The sequence below is a fragment of the Pomacea canaliculata genome, linkage group LG7 (assembly GCF_003073045.1).
Source record: "Pomacea canaliculata isolate SZHN2017 linkage group LG7, ASM307304v1, whole genome shotgun sequence".
Classification (NCBI taxonomy): Eukaryota; Metazoa; Mollusca; class Gastropoda; order Architaenioglossa; family Ampullariidae; genus Pomacea; species Pomacea canaliculata.
Window position 1 is genome coordinate 23,640,307 of NC_037596.1, and position 24,045 is coordinate 23,664,351.

General features: G+C 43.7%; 1 protein-coding gene across 8 annotated transcripts in view; it reads left to right on the forward strand.

Moving 5' to 3' along the window:
* LOC112568014 (roundabout homolog 1-like) overlaps positions 1–24,045 on the forward strand; it is a 278,799-nt gene that overhangs the window by 85,357 nt on the left and 169,397 nt on the right. For all 8 annotated transcript variants that reach the window (XM_025244995.1, XM_025244993.1, XM_025244994.1 and 5 more), the window contains one exon: positions 3,374–3,445. The gene's annotated coding sequence lies outside the window, so the exon portion shown is untranslated. The remainder of the gene's footprint in view (positions 1–3,373; positions 3,446–24,045) is intronic.

Consider the following 24,045-nt stretch of genomic DNA (forward strand, 5'->3'; position numbering starts at 1 on the left):
TTGGTTCTGGAACATCAGATTCACGCTCACTGCAGGATAGAAGAACATCTGCATGACGACACTACCGTAGCATCTCTTCCCTCGACCACACTTCTCTCCTCCCCTCACCAATCTCTCCACCACCATCAACCTTCTCATTTCTTTTCTACCTCTGACTTTTCCTTTCTTCTTTCATTGCTGACGTAAGCCTCAAAGAGAAATGAAATATCACAAGCGTGATATAAAAGAAAACGACTGGAGTGTCATTAATGACCTGACCTGACGACCTCAGAAAGTTTTTAAAAGGCCATGTGATGGGATGAACGACCGACAGGCAGTGACATATAATACAATTGTACTTTCACACTCTCCTAACAGTCAGGATCGCTTCTAGATTTTTTGTTTGTATTTGTTTTGTGCTAAGAGAATACAAGTACCAACACAATATTTTCCACAAATTTAATTAATTAATCTTAAAAGTCTTATCAAGTGGATGACATGAGGATAAATCGGCTTAAAGTTACTAAAGAAAGAATTACATCCGGGTACTCAGTTTTCTGAAAGGTGCATTTGCTCGCCCTGGCTTGAGTCACAACTGTATTCATGTCATATTTGTGGTCGTTAATATCTTTTGTTTTTTGTTGTTTTTTTCAGTCTGAAGATGTTGATTTATGAATTACATCAAAAGTAAAGTTAGGATAATGGTGGACAAAGATAGGCCAGGACCTGGCCTCAATGCCAAAGACAAAATAAAACCAAAAAAGATAAGATTGTCCCTTGCAGCTACGGGATTTGCAAATATTTCAATATAATACTGCAGGGAATGTACCAGAACAAGAAATAACAGAGGCAATGAAGGAGACAGCGGTATAGAATGAATAACCGCGGGTGGTTCCCCAGATCTCACAGAAACGAGGAAAATGGCGGCATTCGGTGCTGAGATCATCTAGCTACTCCTTCATCAACTAGAGCTTCGGTAAGGGTGACGACAACGACGACGACGACGACGACTATAATGACACTGAAGAAGAAGAAGAAATTAAAAATATTTCAATGTTATACGGCTGAAGTATGCTCCTTTGTAGATAGTAAAGGATATATGTCCTTTCTGTATATTTGCAGGGTTATATATTCATTGTTTGAAGTCAGGGTATTTTTTTAACCCTTATCTAGAATAATTGTCTTTGAGTGATTTAAAAGTGTGACACACTAAATCTACTCCAATTTTTATTCTTCTCGATAAAATCATCCTCAAGACCCCTCTAACATGATAGCTGGAACACACACCCAACCATCTTGGAGGGAAAAAAAAGTTTTCGATTATTTATTTCGTTATTTTCTTTCCGTCCTTTATATCGGAGGGGCGTAAATACTTAGTGTCACAGAACTGCCCCGGCAAATCCCCGGAGAATCAGAAGGTGTGGTGTAGGACCAGGCCCGTGGCTTGCGGTAAATATGTGTTCCATAATGCACTGCGGCGCTCCACACACTGTTTACGGCGGCTGCGGCTGCAGTGACACGTCTTCCATTACAGGCAATTTCCAGCGACAGCAAAACTCGCTCCGCTCTTGCCCTCGTCCTGTTCCTGCCTTCACCCCGCCATTATTGTCATTTTCCTTACCAGTTACTTGCCCCTTGATGCCGTATGGAGGATTACGTTGCCTGCTATCTTCTGGTTGTGGTGGGCGAAATGTCCAGTCTGCTTTTAGTTGTTTTGACACATTTGGGTTGCTGTAAACGGGATAGACATGGCTTTCATCTTCTTCCCCTCCCCCCCCCCGACACACACACACCTCCCTCCTTTTTCAGTCTCACTCGCTGATAATTGTAGTGAATATTCTGAAAGATTGAATACCTGTCACGATTACCTGCAATCGTGAATGCGATCTTTGCGATATGGATGTCAAGTGGTTCTGTGAGCAAAGTCTTCATAGTCGCTAGCTGAGGAGCATATGTAGTTGTTCAGTTTGATTGTTGCGCAATAATTTTTTCCGGTTTGTGAGTAAAGTTCAATAGAAGATGGAGACCCTTCAGATTTTTGACATTGGCTTCCTTGTTGTTTTTTTTTAATGAGTTGTTGATTCCGATGGTATTTTTGCACTTTATTCGAGTTCCACTATTTCTCTTTTCCACTATTTTTCTTCGAACAAGCATGCATACATCCTATGAAGAGCCAGCAACTAAGGGTATATCACGACAAAGCATCCAGTCCCTTAAGCAGATGCCACAAACAGAGAAAGAATCCATTCATCCATCCATTCATCCATCCATACATTCATACCAACCTTAGTGGAAGAGATAAGAATTCCGGTTAGTTTAAACTTCCACAAATAAAGTTAGAGGAAAAGATAGACTGGATTAGTAAAAACTCTCACAAACCAAAGTTTCGTATACGGTTTGACAAACCGTCCTAGCTGATGACAAACCGAGTCAGCTGAAAATTTTGTGAAACCTTATCAAAGAACAGGAAACTTGGCGGAAAGTTTGCCAAACCGAGTTAGCTGCGGCGAATCGCATTAACGAAAACTTTGACTTAGATGACTTGGGGGAGGAAAGCAGAATGTCGTCTGCTGAGGGGGAGTGGGAAGAGGAGGCTGGAAGGGACTTCCATATACCCCAGTCCTGTTCGTGCTCAGCGTTGACGATACCCTAGTGACGTCATACTCTCAAAGGACGCTGGGAGATCACGTGAATACCCACCCACCTTCCTCTCCTCCACCTATTCCATTAATGCATGCCCCATAGCAAGCAAAAGCCATCTCCAGATTTTAACCACAGGGCCTAGAGTGAGCGAAATGAGCAGAAAACTCAGATAAAATCAGGAACTTGTGCACCGAGGGCAGGAAATGTACAAAAGAGATTGGATGATACTGAAAATAATGGAGGAGTTGAAACAGCAGGTAACAGTTGTTTAAGTTCTTCTTCTGACCATTCTATAATCTCAGGGTTTCTTCCCTCATTTAACGAGATAATTTGCCCCCGCGCCACACAATCGTAGTCCTATCAGCAACTTATTCTAGTCAAGCATCCAGACGCTTGGAACCCTCGCATGAGTATAAAAAATACCCTCGGCACGATGCTGACAGTTGTTGGTACAGAGCCAGGTCTATTTTCCGACGAGATAACATCGAAATGAAAGTTTGGAACCCGAGTTTTCACTCCTGGTGGTGCTACCCACAGGCGGCAGGTTTCTGGGTGAAAACGGTCTGGACTTTACAACTGACAGCACTTAACTTCCCTTTAACTCAGTCCTGACGCCAGTTTCGATACGACCCGATACAAGCTGCAACAACAACAACAACAACAAAAAAAAAACAACAAACAAAACACAACACAACAACAACAACGAAAATCCATAAAGCATTTTAACCAATTCCTTTTTTTCTTCATACAGGTTCAGGACGGACAAAGAAGTGTCAGCAGCAACCTGCGAAGGCAGACAACCAGCGACACAAGCATTTGACAGGTGGGTGACAAAAAAGATAACCTTTGACCCCGGATTATGTTTGGTATTTCAGATACAGTTATTGTTTGCACCCGTACTCGCTGTATGACCCAATTCGAAGCAGTTATCAAGACCTTGTCTGAAGAAAATGTCTGACAGGCCTGAGCTGTTCAGCGTGGCTATAAATGCCAAACAGGAACGAGAATCGTGTCGGAATGACGTCATAGATTGAGAGTGACCGTTCTTGATGCACTGTGGGCGTTGAGATATGACAGGAGGTTGGCGATCGGAGCAAAGACCGTTGAGCTACAGCTGTTGTTATCGTTTTTGTGATCCGTCAGGGTAGATGTGAGGCTGAGTACATGTGTTGTATGTCCACCCGAGCTTGGATAGACTTCTACTGACTGCTGCACGACTGCCTCCCCCCTGGAACACAGGTATTCATCCCTGTAGTTCTATTTTTCATTTATTTGTATAGCAAACATTCCTCTCGTGTACCTCTCGTTTTCTACATTCACGGAAGATTTTTCATTTTATTTTATTTTATTTTATTTTATTTTATTTTGCCCTCTTGTTCTATGACATTCCTTCATTTATGTCTGTCCAGGTAGGACTATTCTTTTAATTATCTATGTCTGAGTTCTCGGGTATTTATCTCTTCTGGTTGTGATTGCATTGTATACATATTTTTCTTTAATTGTTATACGGGAGTTATTCCGGGTATATCGGCATTTGTCTAGACAACTGAATTGTCATAAGGGTACACATTTTTCCTCTCTTTCTCCTCTAATCCCCACACACACTTACCTCTAAACTACTACACTCTCCTTATCTGCTAAAACTATTCCGACATACTTTTTCTATTTCCTTTGCATTTATCTTCAAGCTGACATCATCTCAACAAATGTACACTCAACGGGAAAGTGGTAATATGGATGCGTGTAAACGTCGGCCATTCGTAAATCACTTTTCCATCCCCCTTCCCATCTACACCATCGCTACCCACCCACCACACATCCACCACCAAGCTTTTACTCGCCATCATCTCCTCCCGCTCTCAAGAATGAAGCAGACAGGCCACAACATATTCATCTTCCTTGTGCAAGACCTTTCAGAAGGAGCAAGATGGCGTCAGATGTGGCTGGCTCCTCCTTCCTGCTCTGACCGCGCCATCTGTCTTGCCAGAAACTGAAGCCAAGAGAAACTAATTCTTGTGAAAGGTGGAGAGGGGATGGGTTGGTGGGTGGGTGGGTAAGATTAGAATTAGGAAAATGAATTTCCAGCAGACAGCTATGATGACAGGTAGGGTTGGTGATGTCTGTTTTATACTCTCTGTCTTTGCGAGAAGGAAGAAGCTACAAGGGTGCACGTGCGCGCGGACACACACACACACATATATATATACAGAGAAAGCAAACAAACATTGAAGTTGACATTAAGGTCGTCGTGGGCTGAATAAGTTGAATTTAAGATTGTTGTTCGTGTGCGTGTCTTACTGTTCAGTCGATGTCGATGCTGGTGTCCTCAAGATTGTTGGGGAGAAGGCTCCGTAGTCTATTGTTCATTGGGACTGACTAACCAACACACAAAGTTCCTTGGTTCGAACCTTTCAAGGTCTCCGGTGATTCGAAAATGCTGTTTGTCTTTTTTTTATATTAATCACGAAAGGTAAAGGATAGTGGAATGTTTTTCTACCTTCTGCAGGTCGTCATCCTGATCCAGTTGTCCCCCTTTTACCTGAATTAATTTTTATAAAAATGTTGATTGACTTCCAGAATCTCTTTCCTCCAATTTTCACACACCGAGATTGCAATTTAAATTATGAGATTCAGAATAAGTCGTAGAGCAGGTGCACAGTAGAAGTATGGATGCGTTGGTAGAGTTCATGACAGTTTCAGCCTCGCAAGATATTGGACAAGAAATTGGACATCAGGAAACAATATCTTTTCAGAAAATGTTATGGTAACCCTTCTGTTTCCACCGTGTATGCTCATAACGGTTTATTGCAGTTACCAAAATACGTGCGCAGTCGAGGAAGACAAACAGAGATTTGTTTAGAATGTGCCAGAACTTTATCGAGGACTCGTCAGACCGGAGCGATGACTCCTCGCTTGTTCGATTCATTGTTTGTCGAGGCCTCGTCAACACCGTTTCTCTATTACGCAACAGGAAGAGGTGAAATTTTGTCTGGAACATGCGAGCGGGTGCTACACAAACACCAGGTAATCCACCATTGATCTCAACGCACCTGAAAACAACGGTCATATAGTAGAGCCGAGCGCCAGGGTTTCGCCTTTTTCACCCCCGGAGTCTGCTACATGACTGTGCATAGGGCCATGCCTGTGTGGGTGTGTTTGTGTGCGTGCCTACGTGGTACCTGCATGTGCAGGTGCATACAGGTGTGTTTACAAGGGTTTGAGTTCAGATAACGATCTTACAGCAGGACTTCCGGTGTACACACCTTCACTTTGCATGGCTAAGCTCACATCATCATGTCAGGAGGATGGAGGGAGGAAGGCGACTTACCGGCATGATTAATTTAATCATGACAAGGCGCTTATTAAAACATTTTTCCTCACCCGGCCTGGCACACACAAATTAGTTCTGTCAAAGGGAGGAAAAAAAAGAGAATCTTTGGCAAGGAATCTGGAACGTCGATCGAGCGACAGTTTTGTCGGCAGCAGCAACTGTCGACAAGCATTGATTGCAGGCAACAAGCAAATTGTTTTGTAAGAAAAGTTCTGTTTGCCGGTGTGAGAGGCAGAGTGAGACCAAAACATGTTTTGCAGCATCAGTCACGTTGTAGTTTTTTCTCACCTGAAGATCGTGGATCCTGCGCCGGCGGCTTCTTTGCTTGCAAGACAGGAAGGTGAAGCTGCGGAGGAGGAGAGTGATGTTAACGACCATGTGACCCTCCTTAGACGACAAAATATTTTTCTGGGGTTGATTCTCTTTTTTTCCTGCAAGCAGACGATTTTTCGTTACAAGTATTACATGTTGCTTGACTGTCTTTTCATTCTAACATCGAAGCTTATTTTTTTATTGTTTAAAGTTGTTTTGATTCCAAACAGTTGTTTTCGTTAATGGAAGGAAGAAAGAAAGAACTCAAGAAGGGAAGCAAAAGAAAATAAAATAGCAAAAATAGATAAACGGAAACAAAATAAATGAAGCGACAAAAGAAATGTATGAAGTAAGAACAATGAAAAAGAGGATGAAAGAAAGGAAGTAAAGAACAAAAAAGACGAACAGCTGCCACATCTACAACACAAACTGTTCTGAAGACAATACAAAACACATGATAGTCTCTGTAGGATGGTTTAAACATTCTGTTCTGCATGGGACAATCTAGAACATTCACAGTTACGACCACGTCTTCCGCCTTCTGTTCTTGCAGCCCCGACCGCCTGCCGGATATTGCTAGAGTTGTCCTCCCCCTGTCCAAACAGCCTGGTCAGTCTCTTCTCCGTAATTACTGGCAGAACATCCGGAAGAAAGCTTGGAGGAAGCGGTTCAGGTTTCACGTTTACTGACAAAGGACTGCGTGTCTTTCCTTGCCATCGCCTGTCGAAATACTCCGAGAAGATTACACCCCTCGCCTGACTTCTTCAGTTACCTGCAACACAAAAAAAGAAAGAACCCATGCATGAAAATTTAACGCCGAAATTACAACAACATCATTTTTTTACAGGTCAAACAACCTACCTGCATGCAAAAGTAGGGGATAAAAATAGAAACTGCTGGAAAAATTGGTGAACGATGTAAGTTTTTAGTCGGGGTCCGGAGGCGATAACTGCTTTTAATTTCCTAAAATGTCTGAAGTTGGTTTTCTTTTCAGAAGTCAAATTATCCAGTGAAATCCTGAGAGAGTTATTTGGTTTGAAATTGTTCCTTAAGAAGATGGGAGGTTTGGGGAGATTTATTTTATTTATTTATTTTTATTTATTTATTTTTTGCGATGTCAGATGAACTGTCAGATTATCTGTTAGTTCCGTATGTTTGATGTTAAAGGAGCGTTGCAGTATTTTTTTTCTTATCCAATTGAGATCTTAACATCGATATTCTTTTTAAATTTCTGACATGACTCGGCATATTTTGGTTTAATGAAATCATCGCAGAGCCTTTTGTTCTTGACATTCAAAGGCGGCATAAATCAGCTTATAGATAACTGCCCAGAGACCTGAAAGTTTAGGGGATTATTTTATCAAAAATGAGAATCTGTTTCCTTACTCTCGTGTCCCAACACACCAATATCTGTAATAACCAACTAGCGTTCTGTTGGTCAACTTGACTTGTCTATACTGTACCTTGCAACTGTCATGACTGTTTAGTGGAACTGTAGCAGTGTGTTTACATTAAGATGTGATGACTGATTACCTGTATATTAAGGAGAGATCATAGAGTATTTATTGTTTATTCACACTAGGCACCAGAAAGTAGAGAATCTTACAGACAAACCCAAAGCTCGCAGACACACGAACTCACATGGAAATAAAAATGTGATTAAGTTAAATGTTATTTAAAACAATAAAATCAGAACTAATGTTTAAACAGCTAATCAGTAAACACCTTTGTTCTCTACTATGAATGCATATAAAGAATTATTAGTGTTTTATATTTATTATTTTTAAATTCAGATATTAAAAGATCCTTTAAAAAGTTAATATACGTTTAAATGTTATATTAAGGAGTCAGAGCAACCTTTTAAATACAACTCTCATTGGTTATAGTTTAGTCACAAAAATGGGTTGAATGGACCTTTAAAAGGTCTTAACTTTCTAAGATCTCTGCCTTTCTCTCTCCTTCTCTCTTTCTCTCTCTCCCGCACACACAAATTGTGTCAAGAGTCGGTGGCTGGCTAGATGTTTATAAGTATTGTTCTGCTTACATGAAAGTCCAAAAAAAAAAGGTCCCCCGAGGTGTCTGGGCCTGGTTATTGTTACGCCTTCTTTTGTTTTTCTTAGCCTGAGAGCCTGGCAGCAAGCGTGCTGCTGACAACTGTATGATTAAGAAGGCAGCCATTTCCTCCAAGGGGAAAGTATTACCCACAGTGCTTCGCTCTCCCATAAAGTGTTACTCATCCGACTCTCATACTGATCCCCTGTTCCGCCACCTCGTGCGCCCAGAATACAAAGGAATGGAGGATTAATGTGAGATGGAGAGAACGCCGTGGTCCTTGTCGTCACTTGAGTAACCTGGAGGCAAAGAAAAGAAGACGATGATGGTGGTAGTGGTGGTGGTCGGGGTTAGGGGGGGGGGTCATTGTCTGGAGCATGGCCTGGAAGTCGCGTTAGTCTTGGTGGTAACGCATTCTTTTTACTCCTGGAATCTCTTGGTGATAATGATGAGAGAGAAAGGGATATGGGATCGCAAATAGCACTCAGCCATCTAAACAACCAACACTGGATATTAATAAGTCTCCTTCTGAAGATTGCGGAGATGTTAGTTTTTACTTTTTTCCCCTTCTCTTTCTCCTCCTCCTCCTCCTCCTGTTCTTTATGGATGTGTAATGAGATGCCGTCAGTCCCCGCCTAACTTTGATGAAACTTTTCCCGCACATTATAACCGGGAGAACCGTGGATAATTTTGAGAAGGAAGGTGCCAGAATTTGTTTATTTATTTAATTTTTGGAGGTAGGGAATAGGGGAGATAACCTGTGGCAGCCCCTGAGCCAGGGATTATGCTTTCACGGAGCAAGACACTGGAATCGAGATTCCGATCAAAAAAATTTGTGAACAAACTGAGCAGGTGGGCTTGACATTGGGTAGTAGGATGACGGGGGGAGGGCGAAATGACACGGAAGTGACGTGGATACAGTGACGTGGAAATTTGAGATGGAAGCTGACACTGACAGTTGACAGGTAAACCAAGTGAGACAGAAATTCCGACGTGGAAACTGAGGTGGAAACTACCTGGAAACTTAGATATAGGTCCAGACATGGAAACTACCATGAAGACTAACATAAAACTTCAGAAGGAGACTAGCATGGAAATATTATAGTCATCTGCCCCGCAAAGTTTCCAGAAACAGTCATCTTTCTTTCTTCTTTCTTTCTCCATTCTTTCTTTCAGTTGAGAACGCCACAAGGTCCAAATAATGATCTGTCCTGTAGCTTGGTGGCTACTGAACCTTGCAGATGCCATGGCTCCAAACATTGTATTTTATTTACAGTTACTCAGACCTTGTCCTTACACACAGTGAGAGAATGATTGTGTTCCTCCTCTCCTTTTGCAGCATCTTCGTGTCTCTACTAATCACCTGCTCGATGATAATCCTGTCCACATCAATCACCTGTCTACGCTAACCCAATGATGTGTAATGTTGGATAAGCTATTCTCACTTACCAAGAAAATTGCCAGACATTTAGCCAGCAGCTTGAAGAATCAAGTTGTGCAAGGGAATAGATTGTTTCTTCTCTGCAGGCAGACATGATGATTAGTTATTGTTCAAGCAGACAGTGTGTTGTGTCGGGGTAGTTCTTGGGGTGGAAATGAAAGACTATTCTTCCAGGGCTTGTGTGAAAAAGTTTACATTTGACCAGAGGTTAGCACAACAATACAGCTATATGGACCTGGGAGATGAACAGTTAACCCTCCCCTTGCAATCCCTGCCCCCCTCAACCACTCTTCCTCCGACACCCACGTTGTTCATACTAAGCTGCTGCATGCATTGTAGGCCAGGTGTACCTGAACATCTCCCAGACAACCTGTTTACCTTTAATCATCACCTTACCTGGCCCGTAATAACAGTAGGTATCCGATTCTGACTCAGCGTCTACGACCTTACCTTGCATTAACCTGAGGATATGTGTTCAAAATACCGAGATGTTAACACCTTGGGTTTTGATTGCTCCTCCAGGGCTTCTTTGTGAGATGTCGCAGGTAAATATTTAAAATCAAAATACCTACAAGCTTACTACCAGAATAGACAGTCTTTTGTTAGAAGCTAGTTTGCAGCAAATTCCATCATTCACTCTATTGTTATATCCCACAGCTTCTACAGGAATGTATCCATGTTAGTTCCAGCCTGCTTGTGTCACAGTTTCAAGTAGAGGTTAGATCCCTTGATCTGGACGAGCTAAACCACTAGCGTTCGATACCCGTTGAGAGACTGGCCAACAAGATTTTTTTTCTTTACTTTTTCTTGTATAAACTGAGGTAGATGACTCTCTGTCCTATTACCGATTCTTCTTCACTTCCCACCTTCCACCTACCACCTCCATCCGCTTTTCGTTTCGTAGGTTACAGAGTGCAAACCAAGTGTCGAAGATAAACACTATCTGTTGTTAGTGTTTAAAAAAATGGATACAATAGGATACTATTTTCGCTCACCGTGATCTGCACCCATTCCTTCCCTGCTCTCTCTATCTCACACACACACAGACTGGTTGGAGAGAAGAGGGTTTGGACTCACTGATGCTGGCGATGCACTGTCCACCCTTCCGCCCACCTTTGTCAGCAGGAGGTCGAGGCATCCCCTACCGGGAAAGCAGAGGACGCTGGCTTGACAAGGGGATGACAGTTTGTAGATAAGCGGCAACGACTTGCGGGAGAGCTTTTATCGTAATTTTCCTTCACCCACCACCACCCTTACCGCCCTGTCGACTCCGCTTGGGGTCGTAGGTACCGATTAGGTTGAGAGAGCACGAACTTAAAGTCCAACCCGAGCGCAAAGTTTATTTTTGATTTTGTGGATTTAGTGGATCCCCCCAGAAACAGGAACAACATTTTGTTCGCGAGGTAAATATATTACAACACTGTAATTTTTATTTGGGTTTTTGATCATCTGCAACGGCCAAGAGGCGTTAGATGTTCTGGTTCGGCCATGTTCCCTGGTAAGACACTTTACTGTCGTGAACAGTATCTTGAAGGGTGGTCACGTGGAAGAATTGGTTACGAATTTCTAGGACTGGACTGGATTTCCTTTGTAGGACCTGCTTACTAATGTTAGGCAGGTGTTAGTGGCGGGTCCTGTAAACCATACGACCGGTAAGAGATGACTGAACAACATCCGGGCTTTAGAAAGAGGACAAAACCTCATTTCCCATGATGTAACTAATGTCAGGCATTTTTATTGTACACAAATAAAATAACTGTATGTTTACAGGTATTTTAACAAGAGACAAACAGCACATGTTTTATGTGGTGAGCAAATTTGCCTTTATTTCCTCTGACCGACGATTCATCCAGTCCCAACGCTGACGCGATAGAGCTGCCACATTCGTTTTCACTTGCCCGTGCCATCAGGCTGATCAACATACCGATAATCCAACTCTAGCTGGAAATTTTCCCTATTTCTTTCCATGAAAAAATTTGTTGCGACGAGGAAACATTTTTGTTTACAGAAAAAAATGTCTTTTCAACTCAAAAACCCAACGCGGATGCGCCATCCAACTATGAAATCTTCCTGTGGTCTCGTGCCACGTGACCTTACCGAGAATCTTGACAAGAGTTTAAGAGTAAACAACTAGACATTTATAAACATTTGTGGGTGGCAGTAAATCACGAATTTTATAAAATTGGAAGAAACAATGAAAACCAACGGTGATCCTCGGAAACCTTAATGGAAACTGTACAGACGAACAGGCCCACCCGAGGATTCCCCTCTCCCTTTCCCTCTGCGTTCTTCATTACCCCCCCTTGCTCCGAGCCCCCCTTCCAACAGACACCCAGCTTCACGCGGCGTATCACTTCGGGTGAACTCCAAAAGATAATACGTCTCCAGTATCAGGGCTCGTGTGCCCGACCAAGCGATAGAGCTTTGTCTCGGAATGTTTTGAAAATATTGGCCCTGTGGGATCCGGAGATACAGTTTAGATCGATGATATTCGCCAAACCTCGTGTGGGTGCATTGTTTTGGCTGCTGGGTATACCCTGAACGCCCGAGTAATGCCGGGCATCTCTCGGAGGTGGAGGAAGAATAATGACTGTCGCCTGTGGAAAAAGAAAGATGCTGAACATCACCTCCCTGTCTCAACCCCATCCCACCCCACACACTGAAGACTGAGCTTTGATTTCCTGAAAGCTTTATTGAACGACAACCAGGTCCAACATAAAAGAATGTAAAAGGGGTGGCAGTCATCCTCGGCGGGTTGATTTGTTACTCTTTTTATACATTTTTAGTTTAACTCTTTCGATGCATAACCAGTGAGTTGTCGCCCTCGGCAAAAATGATGCTCCGATGTTTACTAAATCTTGTTCTGATAATAAACATTGTCAGAAAAATATTTTTCAAACGAGACACGGGATTGGTATTGGTCTGAATATGTTGAACTCATCGCATGTTAAGGTCACTGCCTTTGTTATGGTTAAGGTCAAGGCTAAGAAAGCGTTCGCACATAGTGTCCGTACACAACAGTGTCCGTATATATCATGGGGTCAACACAGCTGTGCGACATATTTATGTACGGAGGAAGAAATAGGAAGACTGGAGAGCCCCACTCCAGACGTGTAAGGATGTCACACCGTGGCTGTGATATTAATGGACGATCCGATCGAATGCTTGCTGTGGACCGCATGGATTTCCGGTAGAAAGTAACCTGGAATGGATGGAGGATTTGGACCTCGGGGTCACGTTTCCCACAAGGCTTTGTTGTACAAATGCCGTGCTCATCGCCATCGTCAGGCTTTTGACAGAAGATTAGCTGGCGTTTACACTTCTCTTCAAAATGAGAAAACATTAGCGGGACTGCAGGAATCCTTTCTAATAAAATTGAAATGTTCAGCAGAAAAAAATCTCTAGGTCAACTGATCATCCATAAGATCTGCTTTAACTAAGGTCTTCGCTTTAGAGAGAGAAAGAGAGAAATAAATAAATATAAATATTGTCTACAGTATGACCATGACCACACAGACATTGCTCATGTAAAAAAGACAGAGAGAGAGAGAGAAAGAAAGAGCTGCACAGTTATTCTCTAGATGACAGGTTGGGGTCTCATGTGACCCCCTTCTGTCTCATGCATGACAGACAAAATGAAAATGTGGTAAGACAACCCCGCTCTTGTCATCTTGTCGTCGTGTCGGGTGCAGTACAGATGATGATAATGTTTCCTCACAACCCTCGCCAGGGTCGAGCGTTGAATTGGATTAACACTCAAGCCGCCCGACCTACCCCGGATCATTCCGAGCTTCAATATCATACCTGGTGCCACAGGGAAAATCTGGGTAGTGTTACGGGTGGTTATTGCGCCTGACTTGAGAGCAGGTTGGGGGAGATTTTAGGGAGGGTAACAGGCGGCACCAGGAAGGGATTTGAGTGCCACTTTATACATGACATGGCCTAGGCACGGTGAACCATTTAGAATTATTGCCACATGACATTTCGACATTGTAAACTGTACCCGCCAAAAAGTGAAATGCACATCTTTTAACAGTTAAAAATAAACTGATCGTGTGGCCACTAGCTGCCGTCCTACGACTTCCCTCCACCCCAGATGCCCCTCCAACTCTCGTCACCAACAGCAGCCCTTGCATCCCACACTCCTCCATTCACCATCAGTTCTACCCCTTTAGCCAAAATCTTCCTCCTCTTTACCCACCCTCGCCAAATCTTTACCCGACTCTTGCAGCAGTATGATATTTCCTCTAGATGTGTTTTCATTTCTAGACCTTCGGTGGCTCATGGATGTTTGTTCTGTCGTGTGCCCGGGTAGACACACCGCTTTGCTGTCTGTGTTGATGCCAGCCCCCCTCTTGTGTTGCTGTTTTCCTGATTATTTTGCTTTACGCCTGGGGAGGGGCACCCTTGTGCTTATAATAAACCCCGGAGATTCGGGAGCCATTTCGTGCCAATATATATGTAAGCTTCTATTCCCCCGAGAGGTCGCGGATATTTTTCCTACCTCCAGGAAGAAGCAAAGGGAGCTAAGTAAGGTGTAGATGGGAAGGAATTTCCGCCGAAATGCAGAATGGATGTTTGAAACCTGAAAGCGAATCTTTATTTCATGATACACATTTAAGAAGTCAAGAGTTCTGGGGACATAATAATGAACTATTATTTCTGTCTCAGCCTGGATGGGGACAGGTGTGTTTTTAGGCGAAATAGTTGAACAGGATGCAAGTCAAACTTTAGAGAAAAACAAAAACAAATAAACAACAGTGCCCTAGTAGCTGAGTGGTCTTGAAACGGAAGTTGCGCAAGAGCTACTTAAAACAAATTTCTCAACAAAGGTAATCTGAATAATGGTGAACTTGTCGACCCCTCCGCGTTAAATGTCTTTGATTTGAATTGAAGACACGGGTGGTGGTGTGTCGGGTACTAGACACTGCTTATGATTACATTTTATGTTTTGTAAAAAGCACTTCATGCTGCATAATTCGTTTGTTAACCGATCCTAAATACCAGTTAGGAAAGGAAATCGCCTGCTTTTAAAAGTCATCTTGTTCCTACCGTCACGCTACCGTGACTCCGACAGAGCATCTACCTGATCAGGTAACCGATCGCACTTGCCGGGTGCTTGTACGGACCCGCACCGCCTGCTGGTAATTTCGCTGTCAGTAAACAATCACACAGAGGAAAGTCGATTAATTTCTCCAAACAACAGCGAAAAAGAAAATCGCCACCCACCGGGCTCACTTGGGTATCAGGATGATACCATCGGCTCAAATTTGCCAACCGTTTCTGGTCGTGCCAGAGATCAAACAAACCAACATCGTGTGATCTCTTGTGGTGTTCGCTCGACCACAGCAGGAACCATCTGTGGCGAACGTTTGCCAGCAACGGCGGATCCCTTACGTGATGACGTCACTAACGTAACGGCTGTGGACGTGTGGAGGGGCGCTAATGGCTGCCAGCCAGAACACTGGATAAAGCTGTCTATTAATTAAGAGATCATCGAACCGTGTCTGCCTTTTTGGAGAGATGAGAGAAACAGTCCCACATACCCGGAATTTCTCAGCAGGCACGGCGAGAAAGATAACCGAAAATTGCTGGTATTCAGGGTATGAGTGTGCATGATATAATAACATTGATAACTTTCTCTTTGGTTTTAGAAAAAAAAAAACAGCGGTTAGATTACATGCAATCACGTGACCATTTAGTCACACGTTGCAGGGTTCATCTGAATCATAGTCACAGAAAACTAGTAAAAAGATAAACTAAGGAAGGAGAGGTGAGTTTTGTTACCGGGTATCTCATCAGAACAAGGTCGGTGACTCACTTTGGAGTGGTGGTAGGGAGGATGGTTTCATTTACCTGAATGAATAAAAAAAAGAAGAAAGAGAGAAAATGAACGCAACAGAGGAATAAGGGACTGTAGTTTCGGGTGAGCAGGACATTTTCACGCCGAAACTAATCACGAAGAGAAAAGTCTTCAATCATGTCTGAAGCTAGCCCTGCACCTTATCAGGCAGCGTTCACTTCTCTGAGATATTTATTTTCTTTTTCTTGTCTTGCGTCTGTTTGGTGGAATGAAGGGGAAAAGCATCTATCAAAGGTGCGGGTCGGCAGAATATGATGCTGATGAGGTGTGTACAGCTACAAAACGGTCTGGCGCGGTCTAAAAATAGGATGATGGGAGGCAGAGTGTGGGAGTGGCACAGTGGCAGTGAGACAGAAAGAGAGAAAAAGAAAGAGAGCCTGGAAAGGGATGGATGCGAATCCGCGTGAGATGTCGATTTTTAAATTAGATTAATGTTTGTTTAGTCTATCCCATAATTCGTTCGTCTCACCATCACCTGTTTAGTGAGAGAACAGGACAGACACACATACACACCGGACACTAGTCTGGTAAAGCACTCTTCTGACCTTTCTTTCTACCGCTACTGTTGGAAGTGCAACTCGATACCGGAAGTGAATCTCTTTTCTGCGCATTCCGTCTGCGCAGTTTCCGGTCGAAGCTTTTTCGCCTATCATCAAAATAAATCGCGTCTTCTCTGTGTTCGCGATTGTCTGTAAACTTCTCAGGGTGTGAATATCAGGGGCGGATAAATGCGACAGATTAATTAACACAAGTCAGCCCTCAAAATGGCTGCTGCTTCCACCTCTGATGACGTTTATGATCGGGTAGACAGGGGAGGCCAATGCAGGCGTCAACAGAAACGGATGAAGGAGTCATCGACCTTCGTCTTAATGTCCATCTGATTTTTTTTTTTTTTTTTTTTTGGTGGGGGAGTGAGAGCTGATGGGATGGTTTAAGTGGGTGGGGGGATCTGCTGCGGTGGTTTGAGAAGGAGGGATGAAAAATAATCAAGAGCGAGAAGGGCGACAGGTGTGGGTGCTTGATGGTGACGTAATTTGACAGTCGGAAGCAACAGCTGTAAAAAGCTGTCAGGGTAGCGGGATCGCTTGTGGAGAAAAGTTTGAAAGGGTCACCGTTGGTGGATTTTTCCCCCCAGCGAGAGCTTGTGAGCCGAGCCTAAGTGGATGAAGGAGAGAAGATGGCAGCAACCATCCATTGTTCCTTTTTACACATTTTTACTTTGTAACATTGCACAGTCGTTAATTCTCACTAGAACATCCTTGAACGCGAACATTGAGAAAGATTTTAAATCTTTAAATCTTTTGTCCATAATTTTTTTGGGGGGTCTTTTTCCTCTTGTTGCTTCTGCTGGTAGTGGTTCTAACAATCATGGAACCTCCCTTGACAAGTGTTGCTTCAATTATTTACTCATACTGTGAAGTATTGATGGATTTAGGGAAAAAGATCCTGAACAAATAATAAATAAAAATAAACAATATAATAAATAAAAAAATAATAATAAAAAGCTCCGGGATAATCTTCCTGGCATCGAGATGTTCAAAACCTCACATCTAGTAAGGATTCCGAAACACGGGGATCCCTAGGTATTGTGACATCATCTATCCTAGCTTCTCCTCCTATCGTCGCTAAAACTCTCCTCCCAGTCCAGTACACCTGTACTCCGTGCCTTAACTGAGCAATTCATTTAGTTACTTATCCCTGACTCGTTTTTATAAAAGAAAGTAATGATAATAATTCTTGCCAAAACAGCTTGCCGAGTGCCTGGAAATGCAGACTTTATGATACTTTGATTGGAGGAAGCGTTAAAAAGAAATCGCTAAAGCTGTTTGGGTACAAGTCTCCAATGTGCAGAAGTGATTTAGTCGGGGTGAAATGTCTTACAGACGCGTGAACAGTCTTCACAGACCTCGCGCGTGCTTTTGAGCATGTGTGCGCACAGAAACAGAAAAATCCTCCCCTGATGTTCTCAGGAAAGAAAAATCTTTCTTCCCCCAACCCTCAACTCCACCTTCCCTTATGTTTTGCAAAAAGACAGAAAGAAAATGTAGAAATGTGTATTTTGTGGATGTTTTACTACTTAAGCTTGATCAGGTGGGAGAGCTTTGATTGGTTTTCATCTAATTATGTGTTATTAGCACAAAGGGACAGCTTGTAAAGAAGTCTGAAAAATAAATATATTGAAAGCTATTGATGTATCTAATTAAGTTGCCATTGTTTGGCGTGTTGTACGTCTTAGGCATGCCATCCATGGTTTGGTTAGTAGCCGTCATGTCATCCATGATTTGGTTAGTAGCCGTCATGTCATCCATGGTTTGGTTAGTAGCCGTCATGTCATCCATGATTTGGTTAGTAGCCGTCATGTCATCCTTTCGTCAGTAAACTAATTGGCACCTCGTTAATGAACTGGCTAATGGCAGCATCTTGACACGCTTGAGAGGCAGGGCCCTTGTGTGATCGCATCCCTGGCTGCTACCGAGGCATTGTGGGGTAAAAAATATAAGTCAACCCACCAACCCCATCTGCACCTTCGGAAAAATATTTTCCTTTTCTACATCTTCCCGAAAACACACACACACTCACTTCCTCCCATCTCCGCCGCGACTCTATTGTCCTCTCATTTCTTTGTCTTTACACATGCCCTCGTCTGACCCTCGGAGGATGTGGCAGGAGTAGCTCAAGGCTTTCGTGAAGAGCTGCACATTAAATATTTTAATATCTTTGCGGGAAGAAAACCTCGCAAAGCTTGCGGGACGTGGAGGCATATAGGGTCTCCACATACTGTCAAGCCATCCTCGTCATCGGCGCTTTCAGCAGCTGGGACGCTGAGTGCAAAGGAATGAAAACGTGACAGTGATTATAATCCGTTGAGAAAATGTTCCATAGACATAAGTAGGGGAGGGGCAATGTGCAGAATACGGAGCAAACAGTTTCACCAGAACAAAAAAAAAAAAAAATCGCAGGTGCTTTCGCTCAGTTGGCCGCGCATGTGCAGGACACCTGACGGCAGGTTAGCTTATCTTTAATGCTGGCGAGAGTCGCCTACAATCAAAGCCACCTGGCCGCCTTAAAAACAAAAGAGTGGTTGCCCCTGGAGGAAGTCGGGGTGGCGATGCTAAGGGGATGGGTTTTGACTTGGCTAGCCGGGCCCGACATGGGTACAAAGATGGTGTCCACCCCCAGTCGCTGTAACCAACAGGGTATCAGCTTGCAGATCGCTGGCGCCATGCTCTTCCATGATCCTTTGACGTGCGCACTCGACAGTCGGTTGAACGTCAGTTTGACGCTCCGCTGGGGCCGTCAGAGTGTTGTGTCGTCTGCTGGGCTGGAAAGGTCATGCAGCTGCCAGCCACCGTATCCCACCCGTGTGAACGTATCTGAGGTTCGCAACCCATTCATTTAGTATGGTTACAGGATTTTTTTTTTCATCCTCCTCTCCCTACAGAGGAAGAAACAACATGAAGACATCTTGATCAGCAGTCTTTCTTTAGCTTCTTCACTTTGTCTGGACACATTGACCTCTAGCAATTATTTTATCTCTTCTCTCTTCTTCATTTCCTTCCCTCTTGAGCTCTGACCCCTTCCCCATCGCATAAAACTCAGTCAACTTTTCTTTTGTATATGAGATGAGCAGCTGTTTCTTCTGGTGTTTATTTAGCTTTTTGCTTGTTCCATTTCGGCTTTTCATTTGAGGATTTACTTTTTAAAAAAAAGAAAAAAAAAGAGGTTGACATAAGGTTGGTTTGTGAGCATCCCAAGACACAAGTATGTCAATACGTTTATTTTTATTTCCACTTTCATTAAAGGGGTGAGGAAATTGAGTAATGGTTAATGTGTAGTCTGTGCTGTTTACGAGCAGATCTGACCACATAAAAGAGCCACAACTCTTGACAGCTGTTTTCCCCTGTGCCCCTCACCTCCCCCTCCCTTACCTGGTCTGGGGGAGGTTGGAGACTTACTTTCCCTTACCTGGCAGTCATTTTGTTTGACTACAAGCGTTTTCCTCGCGCTAACCTTTAGCCCCGCTACCATCACCAGTCTGAAGAGGTTCACAGTTTACGAGACACGCGCGTGCATCGGGAGGAAGGGGTAAAGTATAAGCGGAAGTGACGTCATTAACTGCTCGCGCATGCCAGTGTTTTCTCTGAAGATAGCGGCTGTCGGCGTGACAAAAGGAATAAGAAAGACTTAAATATTTAGAAAAAAAAGTGAAGGAAATTATGGGGAACGATGAAGACGACGACGATGCCTGCTGCAAAACGAATTGACAATCCGAGTTTTTACTGTACAACCGGAAAATGAGTTGGGCGCCATCTTTTCGTGAGAGGTTAAGTGTTGATGAGCGGAATTTTAATTTCTCATTCATAATAAATATTTTTTTTACCTGAACTTTAACTTTTCTTCTCACTCTTCAAATCACCCCTGACCCCAGTCTGCTCGGAAAGCTGGGTAGAAGCACGTGGTGTAGGTCATGTTCTACCCGCGGCACGGCTCACCTCGCCCAGCATCCCCCATCTCCACCCAGCCCACCACGACTACCCAGCCGCAATTTTTATCTTCCTGTCTTCGTTATCCTTTCTGGATTGCCAGTGATGACTGACAATTAGTGGGACCACTCGCCATCTTTCCTAGCTGGGCGGAGTTCCTTCCCCTTTAACTCTTCCCTCCCTTTCTTTCGCCCTTCCGTCGGCAGCTGTTAAAGCGCGTTGTGCAAAAGAACAAGGAAACATGCTCCTAAGAGAGAGAGAAGAGGGGGAATAAAGTTAGAAAAAGTCAGTTAAAAGCGATTGCTTGATTTGGCGAGGCGCACCTGGTCTGAAGGGGAGCGAACTGCACGGTAACCAGGGTGCTTCCCCTTGACTTTCTCCGAACGCCATCACTCCGTTCCTTTACGCACGGTCTGCAGAGAAATGGTGGGAGCTGTTATCATTACCTGGGTCACGACAGGCTCGGTAATGCTGGCGAAGACAGAAGAATTAGTTTTCGAAAGGTGCATCGCAGGAGAAAGGAAGAAAATGAAAAAAGGGAAGACGAAATGCACACGCACACCTACTCTCTCTCTCACGCACACACAGAAAAAGAGAAAAGGAGCGAAAGAGAGAGAGAAAGAAAAAAAAGGAAGAGCTGTTGGGAGTTGCAGGAAGTCTGTGATCTGGTTTGTTGTCTTGTCTTGCCCAAAGCTTTTCTGGTTGCACAGCAGTGGAACTGTTTTTGTGGCTACCGTCTCGCCATTAATGCGCGCGCACACCACAAACATGGCTGTTACTCTTACCTGTACTGCCTTATGTTTGCGGGAACCACACGTGGATAAGATGGGGCGAGATGGAAACTTATACTTTAGCAATACTATTTACAGAGAGAGAGAGAAGGGGGAGAGAGAGCATGTGTGCGTGCGACGAGCCATGCTTTTAGACACGGTGAACCACTTACGCTGTTTGCTCTCTTACAACTAAGTCTATGAGACTCATAATCTATATCTATCATTTTAGGTACAGTTCATAATATTTATACAGGATATATATCGGAAAAGTTAAAGAATTGAATGAACGACAAGAGAAGAGGAGTAGATGAAGTCGAACTGTCTATTTCTGGACCAGAACTGATAGTTTCTTGTCATCTCTCTTGGAATCCACTTATCCTTCTCTCTAAGTGGAGACATTTTGCCTTCCAGGCTCTTCCATCTTTTCAAGGTGTTGCGCCCAAGTGTTCTGCGCGCGCACACTTCAGCCGCCGGAGGAAATGTTTTCTGAGCCATCTGCCAGAACCTTCCACAGTGTTCACTACCTTTTGCTTGCAAATATCCGTCCTTAACAGCTGATAGTCAGTGTCTGACATTTAGGAAGAAATTGAAGACGATGGAACAGCGAAGAAAAAAATGGAGAGTGGTGGGGAAGGTGTGATTGGTCTAGGACTACCTCACCTGTAAAGGTGGTTGCAGAAAAGTCGAAACGAGAAGAAAGCATGGTTTCACACCCTCACCCCAGAATACATTCACCCTCATCCTTAAACATTCCCCAAACTCACCTCCAAGCATTGCTCATACTCGTTCCCATCTCTCACCCATCAAACATTTCCTACCATCATCATAAACATTCCCTATCCTTACCCTAAACATCCCTTAAACGCAACCCAAACATTTCTCGTCCTCATTTCCAACTTCCACCCCCGCTTACTAATTATTCTCTTTTTCTTCTTTGACTTGTACCGACTAATTTTATTTTTATTTTTAATTTTAATTTTATAAAATGAACGTTAATGACTTGAAGGAGACGGTTAAAAGCATGCTGGAAGAATAGAGGAGGTGGACTGCAGGAGACCCCGACAGTGGGAACTCATCGAGACTTTTATTTGAGAAGGGAGGTAACCACACTAGTGTACTCGCCCCTTCCTTGTTATATGCCTGTCATGAAGCTAGGCGGCGCTTTTCCCATAACTTTATTAACCTTTCCCAGTGTGCATTACCTACCGCAAAGTGCTGTTTCCACTCATTTTCTGGATTGTAGAAGCCACGTGGTTCAGTTTCTTTCTTCTCTTCCTCTCTTCCTCTCTCTGAAGATTTGAGTTCGAGTTGTGTCAGACTTTTGCCTACCAAGGATCACATGCGTTCTCCACCTCCAAGACACCCACATGAACACAAATATAAGACACTTTCACCCTAAATTTGTATACCCCATAAATAACGGACCTCGTTTCCAGATTCCTTAGCCGTTACCTTGACGACGGTTTATTTGATCGCGTTCGTCGGCATTTCTTTATACACTTTTGGAATCGGAAATTACAGGTAAACCACTAGCAAGCCTCAAGCAGAGTAAGACACACTTTCTTTCTCTCTCTCCGCCTGGTGGCGCTGCAGTCCGCTAGACTGATGATGTACTTTGATGACGTCTCCGCCGTGGTCATGCCCAGACGGCGAAGTCCATTTCATTCCAGTGTCGCACCTGAGGGGGATTTCTCGGGTTTAGTTTTATTTATACCTCCTATTTCGACCGCCACCACCCAGCGAAGAAACAAATAAAGTCTGCTGAAGCTGCAACAAAACTTGATTTAGTTTTTCTCAAATTTTTGCGATCATCTCCCCACCACCTTCTTTCCCCGACTATGACATCCTGAGTCTGTTTCGATCTCAGCGAATTGCTTCGTAGCTCTTCTTTCTCTTTAAATCGTAGATTATCTTCTATTTTTGTTTTATATCAATTCTTCATCACCTTACTATCAGATGCCTCCTCAATGTATTACTCCGCCGTGGGTCTCCTTCGCTGGTCTGAGTGTTCACCAGTTGAAAGTGGTGAGTCCTCGCCTGGCGTGACCCCTTCCCAACCCTCCCACCACTCACCCCACACTGCCTGCCCTCCTTTCTCATTTCTCCATGTATTAGTGTCAGGTGTGTGATATGATACTTATAGCGATCCCGTTTTCAACTAGTCGTGTCACGCCTGTTACAGCACCCCGCAACCTTTTCATGTTGACATCTCGGCTTATCCCCTCCATCCATCTTGCAAACTGTGGAATGCATTCTTAATACAAGGACACTGATCTGTCTCCTTCTCCTGACCCGTCTAAATGTGTGTGTGAGAGAGAGAAAGAGTGTGTGCATGAGAGAGAGAAAGAGAGAGTGTGTGAGAGGGAGAGACAAAGAAAGAGAGTGTGTGGTTATGAGTTTGTGTGTTTGTGTGTGTGTGCACGCTCTTGTATATTTACAGAAACTCTTTCATTGTAGAACTTGAGAGGCTGCTAGGCTCCAAAAGATGCAGTCCTATTTATGTTTAAAGAAATAGAGGTTGTGTCTTGTGTTTTATCCACAGTCACCGCCCACCCCGACTACCCGGGGTCGGTAGTGCTTCAGCATTTGTCTGTCCTGTGTCCACCATCAGAGAGCCAAAGCATGTTGCTACCTGACAGTGAGCAATGTCCGGCGAATAAAGACAGCAGAACTCGATATGGCCGGCCATGTCCGCTGGTCGGTCGTCATATGTTTGGCTTCTTAGCCTGTTAACCACGTCATCCTATGGGTGAACCAACGCCGAGTGGATAAATAATGTCTCAAAACCCAAGAGTTGGCCTCCTTGCACGCCTAGCCACTCATCAGACTTGTAATTCATCTCACGTTTATGATTAACTTTAGAACTCTGTTTTTCTCGTGCTGACATTTTCTGCAAAGACTATTCTACAACCTAAAAACATTTTACACCGATTGCGGAGTGAGTGGACGGTGGCGCTCCTTTATTAGACCGGGGGTAGCAACTCCAGTAATTTCTGGAAATCTCTTGCGAGGTTTGTTATGCGGTCCACCCCACTCGCACTCATTCTGTGCCCCATTTCTTCCCATTCCATCCGTTTCATCTTTAATACCCGCGGCGCCCCAATTACTTCTCACCTTGGTGTAAGTCTGGTGTGACGTGTGAACTAGGTTGGCTGTATATTACTACC